The 17,496-nt window shown below is 34.9% G+C and overlaps 1 pseudogene; it reads left to right on the forward strand.

Annotated features, from left to right (window-relative positions):
- The first annotated feature begins 11,372 nt into the window (after positions 1-11,372).
- On the forward strand, positions 11,373-15,159 carry LOC122025066 (annotated as a pseudogene).
- The last annotated feature ends 2,337 nt before the right edge of the window (positions 15,160-17,496 follow it).

A 17,496-nucleotide genomic window follows, 5' to 3' on the forward strand; every position in this document is an offset into this window, starting at 1 on the left:
TTTTGAGACATAATTATACATACTAATGTGATAATAAAATAAAAAATTGTTAAAAATTATAGTTTTAAATTAAATTACCAAATCCATAGCATTCTCAATAATAGATTTCGATCCTGACATATGCCGAGCGATTCCGGTGCTCGGGCCACCTGGCTCTGTATTCCTATTAGATCGAGCCTTTTCAGCATTTTCTGGCCATCTTTCTGCAGCCTAGGTGGTCGTCCATGCACTCCATATCGTCTCCGAAATATACGCTGGCCTAATGCCTTTTTTCCTGATATAATACATGAGGTCTCTGTACAGTTTAGCACAATAACTATTCCATGTAGCTTTAAACTGTTCTTCTTGACCATCTTCCCATGTATACCTTTTCTGCAATTATAAGTATAGATTTTAGTATACGAAAGGATAAATATATTATTGAATACCAAATATATTAATTTTACTTACTACGAATTCATTGTAATAAAATGTCTTCATCTCCTGATCTACATGCCTCCATGTAGTACCAGAAGCACATACTCACTCTTTAAACTTACTAGTGATATAAGAGGCTACCCGGTGTCCATCAGGAACAAATCTGCAAGGAAAAAAAAATAGATATGAATAATAACAAGTCTTCAACAACTCTAATAACTTGTATTAATCATAACAAAAATACATACGTATCTCCGACAACTCTAATAACCTTGTAGCCAAGGGGTGCTACTGTCTGCTGCTCAGCCATAATAATATATCTGCACAAAAACATAGCATGCATGTACTAGTAATAACATTAACATTAACATCACAATACAAAAATATATATACACGCATGCATAACATTAATATTAGCAACACAATACAAAATTATATAGAAAAGTACAATTCAGACATTACATTAGCAACTATTTAATCAACATTAATAGTTTCCAAGTCTTCATCGCTAGACTCTGTTAGTACCAATTCATCTTCACTGTTGGACATCTCTCTATCATCTATCTCCTCATAAGTGACATTATCAATATCAACAAGTAATTGAGATGTAGATTCAAGTTGTGTATCAATTGAATGTCTCTCAACTTCGTCATTCTGAAATGCATCAGTAGCCTGAGTGGTATTCGACATTTCTATAATCGAGCGAGGCTTCATTCGACAAACAGACAACCATTCACTGGGCCTTCTTCTCTTTGTAGGGTATTTAAGATAGAAAACCTGTGTTGCTTGTACCCCAAAAATAAAAGGTTCAAACTTGTTGAACCTTTTGTTTGCATTAACCTCAACTAAATTATACTTTGGATGTATTCTGGTACCTATTCTTGGGATAGGATCATACCATGAACATTTAAATAGCACACACCTCTTAATAGGTAATGCAGGATATTCAACTTCTATGATTTCCTCAAGTCTACCATAATAATCATACTGAGTATTATTGTTGTCCATAGATCCTTTGACACAAACACCAGAATTATATGTTAATCTCTGTGAATCTCATAGTGCCACGTGGAATTTGAGGCCATTAACATAGAAACCAGAGTAGACCTTTATTTTACGAAGAGGTCCTGATGCAAGATTCATGATCCTATCATCTGTCACATTCGATATTCTACGGTCTTTAACCTACACAATTAGTAGACATTAGAACACTACTTAACACACACGAACTTAAATACTTAATAAAATCTCCAACTTACATATATTTCAAACCATAAAGCAAATTCAACCTCTAACTTTTCAGCTACACCATCTGCATCCATTGATGAATTTTGTAGATATAGTTGTTGTTCATATAAGCTGGAAAACCATAATGCAAATTCAACCTCTAACTTTTCAGCTACACCATCTGCATCCATTGATGAATTTTGTAGATATAGTTGTTGTTCATAGATCCTTTGACACAAACACCAGAATTATAGGTTAATCTCTGTGAATCTCGTAGTGCCACGTGGAATTTGAGGCCATTAACATAGAAACCAGAGTAGACCTTTATTTTACGAAGAGGTCCTGATGCAAGATTCATGATCCTATCATCTGTCACATTCGATATTCTACGGTCTTTAACCTACACAATTAGTAGACATTAGAACACTACTTAACACACACGAACTTAAATACTTAATAAAATCTCCAACTTACATATATTTCAAACCATAATGAAAATTAAACCTCTAACTTTTCAGCTACACCATCTGCATCCATTGATGAATTTTGTAGATATAGTTGCTGTTCATATAAACTGGAAAAGAAGGTAATTTTAAGGTAAATGAGATATCAAGCAACAAATTGAACGGGGAATGCTTTTTTAATTAGAGAAGTCAACTTACTCTATGTATGGTTTGACCTCTTCACAATTCAAGAGTATGTATGTTCTTGCAGTATGATATTCTTCTGGAGTTAAGAATCTAGAAATAGATGCACCCATTGGTTTGCCAGGAAACTTAAAAATAGAAAGCATCGAATTGTCTATTTCTTGAGCATCATCATAATTTCTAGGAACCTTGCGATGTCTGGTTTTGACATTATCAGCAAAATAATAGGAGCAGAAAGAAGATGTTTCTTCAACCAGATAAGCATTACATATTGAGCCCTCAACTCTTGCTTTGTTACGAACATTATTCTTTAATTTTCTCAAAAGCCGTTCGAATGGATACATCCATCTATATTGCACAGGACCAGCTATTTGTGCCTCATATGGCAAACGTACCGGCAGATGTTCCATTGAATCAAAAAAGCTGGGTGGAAATATGCGCTCTAACTTACATAATATAAGAGGAATGTCTATCTCTAACCGAAGCATATCGTCCATCGTAATACACCTCGCTGTCAAATCTCTAAAAAATAGACTTAATTCTGTGAGAGCTTGCCAAATATTATATGGAAGTAAATCATGGAAAGCTACTGGAATAAGTCTTTGCATGAATACATGACAATCATGACTCTTTATCCCAAACATCTTTAACCTATTCATATCCACATAACGAGCCATATTTGAGGCATACCCATCTGGGAATTTTACTTCCTTCAACCAACTACATAAAGCCTGCTTCCCATCTTTGTCTAATGTATAACAAGCCTTTGGAAATCTATTAGTTGTTTCATTTTGATGCAACTCTGGTCTGTTTACTAATTGTTTTAATTCTTCACGAGATTTTGTAGTGTCCTTAGTTTTTCCAGGCACATTCATCACAGTGTTAAAGATATTATCGAAGAATTTTTTCTCCACATGCATGACATCTAAATTATGTCAAATAAGTAGATACTTCCAATAGGGGAGCTCCCAAAAAATACTCCTTTTTTCCAACCACACTGGCACATCCTAACAATGTATCTATTTATCTCATCAGAACCAGATTGAGATACTGGTAGAAATCCATAACTGTCTATTTGTTCAATGATTTCTTCACTTAATATATGGAATGCTGGAGGAGATTTTCTGACTACAATATTTTTTAGGAAATATTTCTTATTCCGCCTGAAAGGGTGATCAATAGGTAAAAACTTCCGGTGATTATCAAACCAGGATACTTTCTGACTACAAGGTAATGAAAAGACATCAGAATCTGTCATGCAGTGTGGACAAGCTAATTTACCCGCCGTGCTCCATCCTGACAACATTGAATATGCTGGGAAATCACTGATCGTCCATAATAATGCAGCATGCAATCTAAAATTACTTTTACTTGCAACATCATAAGTCACTGACCCTACATTCCATAAATCATTTAATTCTGTAATTAAAGGTTGTAAGAAAATATCTATCTTCTCTTTGGGATTGGTTAGACCAGGAATAAGCACAGTAAGAAACATAAATTCATCTTTCATGCACATCCAGGGTGGTAAATTGTATGGTGTTAATATAACTGGCCAGGATGAATATTGCTGTCCCGATTGACTAAATGGTTGAAATCCATCAGCGGAAAGTCCCAATCTCACATTACGTGGTTCCATTGCAAACGAGGGAAATACAATATCAAGATGTTTCCATGCAGAAGAATCACAAGGATGACACATAATACCTCCTTCATGCTCATGTTCATGATGCCACGTCATGTGACAAGCTGTAGCGTCAGATGCATACAAACGTTGTAATCTAGTAGTTAAAGGAAAATAATACATCACTTTTCAAGCAATATTTTTCTTCTTCTTCCCTGGTATGCGGGTAACATTCTTATAACGAGGGTGAGTACAGATTTTGCATTCACTCAGTTCGTTATCTTCATGCCAAAATATCATACAGTTGTTTACACAACAATCAATCTTCTCTACTGGCAAACCTAAACCTCTAACCAATTTCTTGGTACTGTAAAAACTATCTGTCATTATGTTGTCAGCAGGAAGTAACTCTGACATTAATTGACATATGTCATCATAACATCTTTCAGAAAAATGATGTTCTACTTTCATATTCAACAACCTTGCAGTAGCTGATAATTGCGAGTGACCTGAGGGAATGTCTTCCGACACTTCTCTTTCACTATCCTTTAACATTTCATGTAGTTGCTGATATTCAGGTGCAGGTGTTTCGTTTATATTGGAATAATCAACTGCGACATTTATTGCATCGTGAACCATTGATTGCATTCCAATATCATAAGTTGATGAGTCATGTGCAGTAAAAGTTGTGCCAGATGATGAACCACCAGAAGGCCCAATTGGTTCATACAAATAAGGTTCTCCATGACAGTACCAATTGTAGTAATTTGGCACAAAACCATTCCTACATAAATGCATTTTTACAGTATCTTCATCACGGAAAGCTCTATTTTGACATTTTTTATGATTGTACGGACACTTTAATTCTGCACCATTCATACATTCTGGATGACTTTTAGCATAGTTGACAAATTCTTCAACTTCAGCAATAAAATCATCTCTAATAAATTCATTTTCTAATCGATTATACATCCAAGCTTTATTCATAGACATTTTCACCTAAAACTAATAAATTGATAATTATAAATTATCTTAAATTAACGTACAAACACAAAACAAACAAAAGAATGATATTATATTACAGATTAAGATACGAACATAACATATATGTAAATTAAACAATGGCAAATAATATAAAATACAATAAACTAAAATATACATGAAGATGTGAATGTGTACCGGAGAAGAGAAGCAAATGCTATCTGTTTACAAAATAAAAATAATTTAGCACAAAATTTATCAAAAAATTAACAAGTAGAAAAATGACTAGCACAGGCCAGCACAACAGCATATATCCGACACACCCGTCAGCATAGCAGTTCTGACATACCTGCAGCTAGGGCTGCAAACGAATCGAGCCGGCTCGCGAGTTTTTCGAGCCGGCTCGAAAAATATTCGATTCGTATTCGAATTTATCGAATTCGAGCCGAACTCGAACATGTTCGAACTTTTTTTCGAGCCGAACTCGAATCCAAATTATATTGTTCGAGCCGCTCGCGAGCCGCTCACGAGCCTTAATATTTATTAATATAAGTTAAATATATATTAAATAAATAAATTTCGAGCCTTTCGAACCTATTTTCGAGTAATAATTCAAATAGTTCACGAACATGTTCGAATATTTCGAGCCGAATTCGAACTCGAACCCTAATTCGAACCGAACTCGAACCAAACATTTTAAAATTTTCGAGCTTCGAATCGAGCTCGAACTCGAATATACCTATTTCGAGCCGAATTCGAGCCTTAAATTTTTCAGCATATTCGGCTCGATTCGATTCGTTTACACCCCTACCTGCAGCCGGCACAGTAGCGTCCGACATAGCGGCCAGGAGGCCACCGGCGTCCGACACACAAACCAGGAGGCCACCGGCGTCCGGCACACAAACCAGGAGGCCGCCGGCGTCCGGCACAGCGGCCTAGTGGCCGCTGGCGGTCGCCACAGCGGCCACCACGCCGCTGGCGGCAGGCAACTGCCAGCGCCGGCCGGCACAAAGGCCAGCAGGGCGTTGGCGGCCACAAAGAAAGGAAGCTAGAAAAGAGGAAGAGGAAGGAGCTTACCGGCGAGATCGGGGAGGAGGAAGAGGAAGGAGATCGGCGAGATGCTGCCGCGTGCGTGGAAAGAAAGGAAAAGGGGACGGGTTAGGGTTTATTTTGGCTTTACCGACGGAATCTAGATTCCGTCGGTAAAGTTATTTTTTTAAAAAAACAACATCACCGACGGAATTTTTTAATTCCGTCGGTAATGTTAGTACATTACCGACGGAATCTTTTATTCCGTCGGTAACGTATATTTTACCGACAGAATATAATATTCCATCGGTAATATGCACCCTCTACCGACGGATAGAAATTTCCGTCGGTAGCCCCATCGGTAAAGCTGTTTTTTTTGTAGTAATGTTAAGCATTAAATATGTAGAGTTCCACCGTATTTTGCAATCAAGTTCCAATTTTTTAGTGCTTGGAACCTTCAACTATCGAGTTGTTTCAACAAATTTTTCATCCCTTTTTGGCGTTGCTATCCAAAATCCAACACTATAATAAATAGTTCAATACTATCACTGATTAAGTCTAACCCATCTCTTACAACCAAATTCAAAATATGGGCACAACACTACATGTGAAACAATTTTCCTTCTAAAATTAGTGAACTTGGAGGAAGCTTGTCCAAAATAAACTCAACCATAGCATCATTAGTTGTACAATTATCAATACTTAAATGGATAATTTATGATCCGAGAGGCAATCAACAAGGGCATAAATAAATTTATAATAAATAAATATAATATACTGATGAGGCAAGGTCCTCAGCCGTGTGTGGACACGGTAGATACACAAACCTAGTAACAAAATAAATATAATAAATTTTAATAATAATAATAGTAATATTATTAATGATAATTACAAGTACAAAATTAAAGATAAAAAAAATTAAACTCACAAGCCGACTTTGTAACTTCCATGAAACATCGATGAAATGTGAAGTGATGATCATGAATCCTCTTTTCTGATTACTTAATATTCACGTATCAGTTGTCAATACAATTCGACTAGCATTTGAGTCTAATAATTTCATTATTTTATCTCTTTGATACTCAAATATCCTCATGATGTAGTTTTTAATTGTGTTTCGAGAAACAACTTTAAATAATGATTGTAAGACATAAGAGTACATTCTAAACCCCACATGATCAACCATCGATAAAGATATTCATACAATGTAATCATATTGGCAAGCTCTGTCCTCCCGTGATCTCCCATGATCTTTGGTTAAAATGTTATGTCCCAAGCATCATTGTCCCATCACTTTTTATTGGCTGCAATATTGATTGCATTATTGTCTTTTGTTTTTTTTGTACAAACATGATCTGATGTGATCAAATAAATGACTCGTACCATTCTTATTTTAACCACCTAAGGGCTTCTTACAATCATTGTAAACCACTTTCCATTTTCCTCCGTTAGCTTTCTCTCAAAATGATCTCACGTAGAAGATCTAAATTTTCTTTTATTTCCACCCTCTGATCCCATAATTTCAGTTTCTAAATTCTCATTTGGAGGTTAATTAGTTTGCATCATAAAACACTCTCATTTTGGAAATGTGATGTTGTCAATGCAAGTGCTTGACTTCCCACAGTTGGAACATTTTGCATACCATCCTCAACCTCTTTACCACTCATTTCCATCTGAAATAATATATCATAATATCAAAATGAATAGATAATAATGAATGATCGTAGAACACAACATAGTATGCTCATTTGTAATATGTTAACCAATTAAAATCACTAGAATTAAATTGAGTTGGATTATTTTACATTGAAATTTATGGCAAGTAATAAATTAGTAGAGAACTCAAAACTGAATAAAATATCTAAATAAATTAGTAGAAAACTCAAAAGTGAATAAAATATCTAAGAGTGAATTTGGTTGGGGATTATTTTGAATAATATTAGTATACATCTAAAGTTATCAAAAAAAATCTTGTTTAGTTTAAGTAATTAGTGATCCCCGAGTAATGATCCATGACCAACACGTCAGTAAAAAGGACATGCAACATGGAATCAGGTCATCCCAGCGAGCATTCGGTTATCCTAATCCGCTCTGGGCCTTTCCCGTAAGCATCCAGTCACCCTGACCTGCTCCATGCCTCCCCGCAAGCATTTGCTTCCGGTCACTCTTGACCTACTCTGAGTCTCCTTGTGAGCATCTGATCACCCTGACCTACTTCAGGCCTATCCTCAACTTCGTTCAAGGCCACCTCACATTGCATCTGGTCTGGACCATGGCTCTGATACCATTTGTTGTGCCAAAAGGATATTTATATATCTCCACAATGTCATGATATTATCCACTTTGAGCCTAGCCCCTCATGGTTTTGTTCTTGGACTCTACCCAAAAGGTCTCATCCCAATAGAGATATCTTACATCCTTTTAATCCCATGATCTTTCCAATATGAGACTTTGATTGAATCCCAATAATTATCTTATCCACAATAAAAGCAAAGTTTGTAGCATGTTTTGAAGCCACAATCCATGCATTATGGTTGTGAAATTTTATTTCAAGACTTAAAGTTATCACATTATTACCAAGTTGTTAAAAATTTAATGTGATAATTCCACAATAATATTCTTTTCAAAAAATGATAAATGCTCAAGATGAGCCAAACATATAAAATTAAAATATTTTTTTGTTAAAGAAGAAGTTCATAAACAAGAGTATTTATTAATTATGTTAAAACACATCTCATTATTACAGATCCATTAACTAAATGTTTTAAAAAAATATTTAAGAAACATGTATATCAAATGAGTCTTCATTATCCTTTTGAATGATTTATTAAGTTGATATTCTGAACTCACTTATGTATTTCTGATATACGATTTCTAGTTATGATGTGCACATTATTATAATATAACGTAAATTGTCTAGAAATATTATTGTAGACTATTATGAAATTATATGTCATTTATAGGTCTAATATAATTGGATGCTGATGTTCATGAGCGTATCCAGTAGGGGGGCGGCATCGGCGGTCGCCCTCCCTTGCCAACGATGAAACCCCTAGTATTATGAGATTCTACCGGTGGAGATGGAGAAAACCACCCATTGTTTATCGTGATCGTCCCTCCATACTTAAATTCCTGGATTCGTCACTACTGATGTTTATGGTATATTGAAGGAAGTATGTTATATAATATACCGTCGTTATAACCCACATTTAGTATTCTATTATACTAAGGCAATTATGATATCTTAAGAGAATAAATTTTTTTTTATGCTTAAAGTTATAATGCATAATACTTATGTTTTAAGTTTTAATTTAATGTAATTTTAGGCTCAGTGAGAGAATATTAGATAATTATTATTATCTACTAAATAATTGGTCTTAAAATTAAAAAGAAAGAAAATTAAAACTAAATTAATTTCATTCAATTGAAGTTACTAATTAAATATATCTCATCTATATACAATAATTATAATTATTTGTAAGGAATGCAAATAATAATAATTGATTATAAACTATACATGATGGTTGCACATGAATAAAGATGTATATGTACATTGGCCCTCTCTCTATGTCTATAAATAAAAAAATATAATAATGTCCATCAGATCATGAATTGAGTGCTTTAAGAAGAGAAAAATCATATATCCTAGCGATTATGTACATACATTACGTGTGTAATATAATATATAATACAAATACATTTTATAAAATGAATATGTTAACATTATTCAATGAAAATATGATTTATTCTTAAATATCATCCTTACATCTATAAGGACTCTCCTTCATAAAAATTAATTTAATTATTTATATTATATATTAAACTAATAAAAATAAATATTATATTTAATCTTAACCAAAAGACCACCCATAAATTAGATAAGAGTGAGACCATCCATAAATTGGATAAGGATGTGCTAGTTCTATGCAATAGTATAATGCATTTAATATCATACTTGATCCTAGCAAAAAAAAAAGTATACTTTTTAACATCATTGCTCTGAAAGTTCTCCACTCACAGTATTGTCAATCCTAAGATGTGGGACTAAAGAAGATCAAAGAAAATTATCGGTGAGAAAAATTCTCAATAATACGTTGTATCTGAGTTTCAAATTCTAGATCCCTGATTAATTAATGAGAAATTTTTTAATTAATATACCGCATTGAGTTTTGAACTATAGATCTCTGTTTGATGCATATGTAGAAATTACTAATAAATCTTAAAATTATTTTTAGTATGAAAAGAAAAAAAAATATTAATATAATTTAATTTTAGATTTTTACTAAATTAACCAATAGTTAATGAGTAAATGTTTTAATTTTTACTAAAATAGTAAGGTAAAAAAATTAAATAATTAGATTGCAATGACTTTTTAATTAAGCTCAAGCATCTAAAATATATAGATTATTTCATAAAATAAATACAATGATCACTTCTCCGAAGGAAACGAGTAGACCGACGAAGGCATCGGCTTCCGGAGGCCGTACCTGAGCGGCTCCGCCATGTCACCGGTGCGCCGGCAGAAACCTTTCCACCGATCTTCCTCACATCATGGTTCATTCTAAACTCATCTCCAATCTCGATGGCGACGATCAACACCAATTACAAATCCAAAAAGAATCAAACTCCTCACCTCCATTGACCATTGTCATTGCGGACGAATCCCGGCGTTGATCGGGGCATGCTCCATCTCTCTGCATTGATCCATCAAAAATCCACCTTTGACGACGAACCAAAGAGAAAATCCATCATCACCTATCAAAATCCGAGCTTCATCGCGGATGAATTACCTATCCATAAGTAGGGGTGTAAATGAATCAAGCCGTTCGTGAGTTATTCGAAGCTCGATTCGATAAAAGTTCGTTTGAGCTCGTTTAATGAGATTCATTAAGATAAACAAATCAAACTCAAGCTTCACAATATTCGACTCGTTAACCCGTGAACACATAAGCAATTTTTAAATAAAAAAATAATAATTTTGATATTGAATTTATATATTTTACACTCTACTTATGAAAAATATAGACAAATATAATAAATTTATTTATTAGAATAAAATTATAAATTTTAATAATAATATTATAACTTTCTTTAAATATATAATTTAATTTTTAATGAATATTTAAATTTATGATTTATATTTATTAAGTTTGTTTAGACTCGATAAAAGTTCGAATAAACTTATGATCTATGAATATATTCGTTAAATAAAATTCAAACTCGACTCAATTATAAATAAACCAAGTTCAAATATTCAAGAATTCGACTCACTCGAATACATCCCTATCCATTAGCACCAAGTCGTCGGGACACTGAGATTGAGCTGCCATCGAAGGAGAAAGTGACGGCGGCCCGTGGCCGAATCAATTGTAAAATCGAATGAACTTGTTAATTCGATTTGTTTCGGCCCACTACTTGGCCCATTTGATGGCTTGGCTTGGCTTCGCTTCGCTTCTATAGTTCTATTCCGTTGCCTCGAGGAGCAGCCATGGAGGAGGCGGTGTGGATGTGGGCGGTGGCAGCGTGCGTCAAGGCTCTCCTGATCCCGTCGTACCGCAGCACCGACTTCGAAGTGCATCGCCACTGGCTCGCCCTCACCTCCAGCGTTCCCCTCCGGCGCTGGTACTCCGATACATCGGCTCCCTGCTGTACCCTCGATTACCCCCCACTCTTCGCCTACTTCCAGCGCCTCCTCGCCCTTCCGGCTACTTCCCTCGGCCTCCATCCTCCATCCCCTCCACCTCTCCCCCTCCCCTCCTTCATCCGCTCCCCTCCCTGTCCTCCTCTACCTCCGCCTCTCGGTCATCGTCACCGATCTCGTCTTCCTTCTCGCCGCCATCCGACTCGCACGCCGCAGGCTCCCGATCGCTCGTCGAAGCATTGTCCTTGTGCTGCTCCTTTGGTCGCCTGCGCTTCTCATCGTTGACCATATCCATTTCCAGTACAACGGCTACCTCCTTGGCATCCTTCTCCTCTCCCTCTCCTTCCTGGAGGAAGGGAGGGATCTTGCCGCGGGCATTGCTTTCTCTGTCCTGATCTGCTCCAAACACCTCTTTTTGATCGCCGCGCCGCTGTATTTTGTGTACCTCCTCAGACATTACTGTAGAGGCAGTCTGTGGAAGGCGTCGGGGAGGTTTCTAATCATGGGAGGAGTGGTAGGAGCCGTCTTCGTTGCTGCATTTGGTCCGTTCTTTTACTATGGACAGGTGAGAACTGTGATTGCAAAATTTATCGTTCTTTGAATTACATAATCTTAATTTTCCGTGTAGAAAGCTTCCTGTTTTGTTTTGCTAACAATTTCTGGATAATTTTGTAGTAAAATTTTGAAAATTTTCTTTTCTTACTTGGTCCATCTGTTTGAGCATTAATCAGAGAATATATTGCTTATGAACTTATGAAAAGCACTCTAAATGCACATTTTTGTAGGGAAACTAGAAAATTTTAGATTGTTATTTGTGTTCATCAGTTGTTCAAGGGCACTGACTGGGAACAGGACTATTTGAGGAAAGAAACTTAAGGTAAGCAACCGAGAGCTAATAGAATCTAAGCTGTTGGCATTACTGCCACTCTAAATAATTACCATTAGTCCTTTTAATCACTGGGATCTAGATGAAAATCTTTATTACATAACATCAGCATCTGTGTACCTTGTAAGCACATATTCAAGTTTACACCAACTTCTCCATGGTTCCTTACAATGTGCTTTACTCAAGACTATTTTGAGCTGTTGTAACCATCCTAGTAGTTCAAGAAACTGTCTATTACTGTTTTCTTAAGCAAAGGTTGTCAAATTGCAAGAGATCCTTTTTGTACCATTTTTCATATTATTTGTATGTTTTTCAGTGTAACTGTTTGTAACTACTATTCCAGGGCATTGTCATATAATTTCTTGGCTATGCTTTCTACATTTTTCTTGTTGGATTTCATTTGATGTGCATATTTCTCTTTGATGTGTATCATCCTAAATGCCAATTGAGGGTTACTTTGCCTTCAATCTTACAGCCATATGAATACTGCATATTTTCTTGAATATTATACAGTAGTGTGCATCCATTGTTCTTGTTTAGTATCTTTTTCAGCGCTCAAACTGTTCTCCAAGAAGTGATGTTTTCAGAACTTTATGTTAACCATGTACTCTACGGATAGAGGAATACATAGAGTTGAACACAGTAAAATAAAAAATTGAAAGTTTTCATTGAAATTGTTCATTTGTAAATTTCCCGAAAAGCTAATTATAGGTTCTCCTCTCCATTGGAACAATAGGGTTGTTATGCTTATTGCTAAACTTGTTGAAGAGATGAAATATAACCAAGGTCAAACTTCTTTATGTTTACAACTCATACATTAGCAATAGAGATTGCTATGGTGTTAAGCTTTCATTCATCGATCTCAAGTAGGTGGATAAAAAGAACTCACTTTTGTAAGTGAGCCTGCTAACCATTTGTGCTCGTTAGATCATATTACCAGGTTCCCCTCAATTTTGGTGTCCTTGAAATTAATTATGTATCTGCTATCAAGGATATTTGTGTTGTCTCTCCAACACTTGAATATGCTGAGAATTGGAGAACTTGTTCACACTAGAGGCTAATGCAGTGGTGGAATGTTAAGTCAAATGCTAATATGCTACAGAGATTGAAGAAAGGATTTGAAGAACTACTCATTGTGTATTGAACAGAGATTGAATAATTAAAAATTGCAATTTCGGTTAGTTTATTGACTTCTCTTGGGTTGCTGTTTGTTATACAGTGCAATTTCTTCTCCTTTATGATTGCCCCTTGCAGTATGATATGCTTTTTCCAAACTATTTTTGACAGTATGATAGTTCTGCAGATTCAGCAGGTTCTTAGCCGTTTATTTCCATTTGGTAGGGGCCTCTGCCATGCATATTGGGCTCCAAATTTTTGGGTCTTTTACATAGTTATTGACAAGCTCCTAGCTGTTGTGCTTTCAAAGCTTGGATTTGATATCCCTTCTCCTGAAGCATCTTTTACTGGTGGCTTGGTTGGAAATTCTTCTCATTTTGCTGTGCTTCCTCAGGTATTTAAACACTTCTGTGCTTGGAGTGTATGATCATTCAGCTAGCTGTTTTGATCTGATTTTTGTTGTACTTCTGAACTGATGATAGGTCACCCCTTTGATAACATTTGTAACGGTGTTACTTAGTATGTCTCCATGTCTCATCAAAGCCTTCCAAAAGCCCCAAGCAAAACACCTTATCAGATGGGTGGCATATGCCTTCACATGTGGCTTCATGTTTGGCTGGCATGTTCATGAGAAAGCATCACTTCATTTCACAATCCCACTCGCTGTAATTTCAGTGGACAGTTTGAATGATGCAAGACACTATTTCTTGCTTTCAATAGGTATTCCTGACGCTTGCTAATCGATATACTTTTTTTACCTTTTGTTTCTTGATCAACTAGTTTTATTGCCACAGAGGTGATCCATCATGATAGTAGTTTTTCTTTATTAACTTGCCATGATGAACAGATTTATTGACTTATCATTAGTCCAAATCTTAGTGGTGGTGCTCTTTCACTCCAATTTTTATTTTCTGGTCGTGTCACCCAAGAGCTTCTTGAGATAGTAGTAACTTATGATTAATTGTTCCATTCCTTGAACTTGCAACTAAAATCTCTTTTTCATTCTCTGCAGTATCGTGTTACTCCATGTTTCCTCTGCTATTCGAACCGCAGGAATATCCAATAAAAGTACTGCTTCTCACTCTGTATGCCATCGCCATGTGGATTGGCTTTTCTTCCTATTTCAAGCTGGTTGTTGTTCCTGCAGAAGATAAAGCCCACACCCCAAGTGCTTCAGATCGAGAAGAAACATTTATTGGAAAATTTGGAACAATTTATCTTCTAGGTTTGCTAGGTGTGGAGTTATGGGGTCAGTTACTGCATCCATATATTTTTGGTAGTAGTTTGCCATTTCTTCCTCTCATGATGATTTCGATATACTGTGCTATTGGAATGGTTTGTTCATGGGCATGGCAACTTAGGCAAATATTACAACGTACTTAAATATTTATCCGTCTCCAACAAATTCTAAATTTTGAGTATATTTATTTGTCAGAGGGATTAGTCTCGGAAGCATGGAAGAATTTTAGCTGTCGATTGTGTTTTGCTTATGCTTCCTGTTATAAGCATTATGGAAAATTTACTAGTAAAATAATCAGCATATGTATTTTTTTAGCATGGAAGAATTTAGATGTCGATTGTAATTTGCTTATGATTCCTTTTAGAAGCATTATGGCAAATTTACTAGTAAAATAATCAGAATATGTAGTTTTTTTTCCTTACAACAAATTTTCACTATTTTTAAAATATTTTTTAAAAAACACTCAATGCACGTGTTTTTTCAACATATGTGTGTTTACGAGAACTGCTCGGTCGATATTTAATTTATGTGATTAATATTGGAGATGATCGATTTATTAATTATTAGGATAAATTAGAAAGTGCTCTTAATGATGATTTATCATCCCACTAATTTTTAGGTAGCCGTTGATATCTGTTTAGGTCAACCGTTAGATTTAATTCTTAGCTGTAGAAAACACGTGCTACTATAAATGCAACCATTATAAATACATGGTTTTGAGATTTGAGATTTTTTTTCATCTCAAAATTAAAGTGAGAGTAATAATTAATAATGTATAAAAAATTGATAATATAATCCATACACTATTTAAAAAGTAACTTTTTACTGATCGGTGTATATAAGTTTATAAAATACTCATTTTAGGTACATAACTTCTAAATGATCAAATCACGTATGGGATATCGATTTTACCTCTTGTTCACGTTGTTGCTCATCCATGTCATCATCCACCTCATGTGCTCGTCTGAAGCAAGAAAAAGCATCCCGACCCACTTTAATTTTGTGAACTCCTGTTTATGTTAAAACCCAATCTTGAACCCTAACTCCTCCTCCCCTCTCGATGTTGCTCGCTCGCTTTCATTTATTTTTTAAAACGCAATTCTAAACCCCTCCCGAACTTGATCGTTTGCTCCTTCCCATCGTTCAACGTTTCACTAGTGAAGTCCTATATCACTGATCGTCCTCATATCTGGCTTCTTCACCTCCATGGGCGTTGTCATTTGCTTCTGTACTCTCTAGAAGTTGTGAAGTTAAAATCATATCATCACCGGCTACTATATTCCCGGAAGCTTCATGACCTAGGTCAAAGTTCGGCTTCACCACTTTTTTCACCGCATTAGCTCGTTATTGTCTTGAGCTTCACCACCTTCTTCGTCACATTATCTCCTTATCCCATTGCACCACATCAATACATCTATGAGAATGTCAAAATATACATCATCATCTCTAAAGGTAAAAATATTGAGAGTAAAAATGTCTTTTTAATTGTTCATTTATTTCTCATTATAGCTTTATTTATGAAAACATATTTTTTATATTTAATTTTGTTAATATTAAACAGATGAATTGTCCAACACATACTTTATCTAAATAGGTTAATATTATCAAGATAAATTGTTAATACTATTTAACTTTGGTAAAAAATATACAATTTGATTTAATATTTGTCATACTTCGTACCTAAAATGTGTTAAGAATTTCTTAATCTAAATATGTTATATCATCTCTAAACTGACCACCTTATGTGTGTATATAATTCATAGTGTTGTCAACAAATTTAATATTTTAAAGATTATAGTGTGTATAGAACTCTTAATTCATTTACTTAGTTTAAGTTATCAATAAATGTAATATTTTTCTAGAGTATATGATATTGATATTTGCATTCATTCTAATTTCATAATTGTTAATTATGTTTTCATTTGTTGTATAGAGTTAGTGACTGAATTTAGTTTAACTTTGTTTTACTATTGATATTTTATTGAATTTTAGTAAAAGAAATACATCAAATTCAAGAAGTGCAATTAAATTATCAAGTTTTTAGGACAAGTTACAAGAGGAAAGACAAAGGGTCATTCGGGAGTTGTACTTCACGAAAAATACATAAAGATTATAAGAAGTAACCCCTTTTCGTTATTCCTGAGCATACCAGAAATTTGACATCTTAAGGGATTACTTGTGAACATATTTGAGAGTTGAGATTGCGAAAAAGAGACATTCAAATTCGCCAACGTGGTTGTCTCCTTCACAATATAGCATTATTACTTAGAATCCCAAATAGAGACAAATATGTCGAGATGAATTCCAATGTTGCCTCTGGTGCATTATTCGAAACATGTTTTCCAAATAAAGACCTAAATCGATCTAGATTGGAAAATCTAATGAGGACATATTGTCTCCGAGTCGATTCAGATTCAGATGTTTTGTTATTTTACAACTTTTATATTTTGTATTTTTTTTCTTCTGCTTTATTTGCTTCTAGTACATATAAGTTACTTTTTAGAATTATATATATTATCAATGATTTTGACAATCTAGGAAGTTATAATTGGATTGAGTCCATCTATAATTATATGGCTCCTCAACTCCTAATATTTGCGAACGCTTTTGCATCAAAGACTCCTAGACGTACCCTCTCACTACCTTATATGAAGAGATTTGTCGGTTTACTTGTTGTAAGTTTTTATT

The sequence above is a fragment of the Zingiber officinale genome, chromosome 9B (genome assembly GCF_018446385.1).
Source record: "Zingiber officinale cultivar Zhangliang chromosome 9B, Zo_v1.1, whole genome shotgun sequence".
Classification (NCBI taxonomy): domain Eukaryota; kingdom Viridiplantae; phylum Streptophyta; class Magnoliopsida; order Zingiberales; family Zingiberaceae; genus Zingiber; species Zingiber officinale.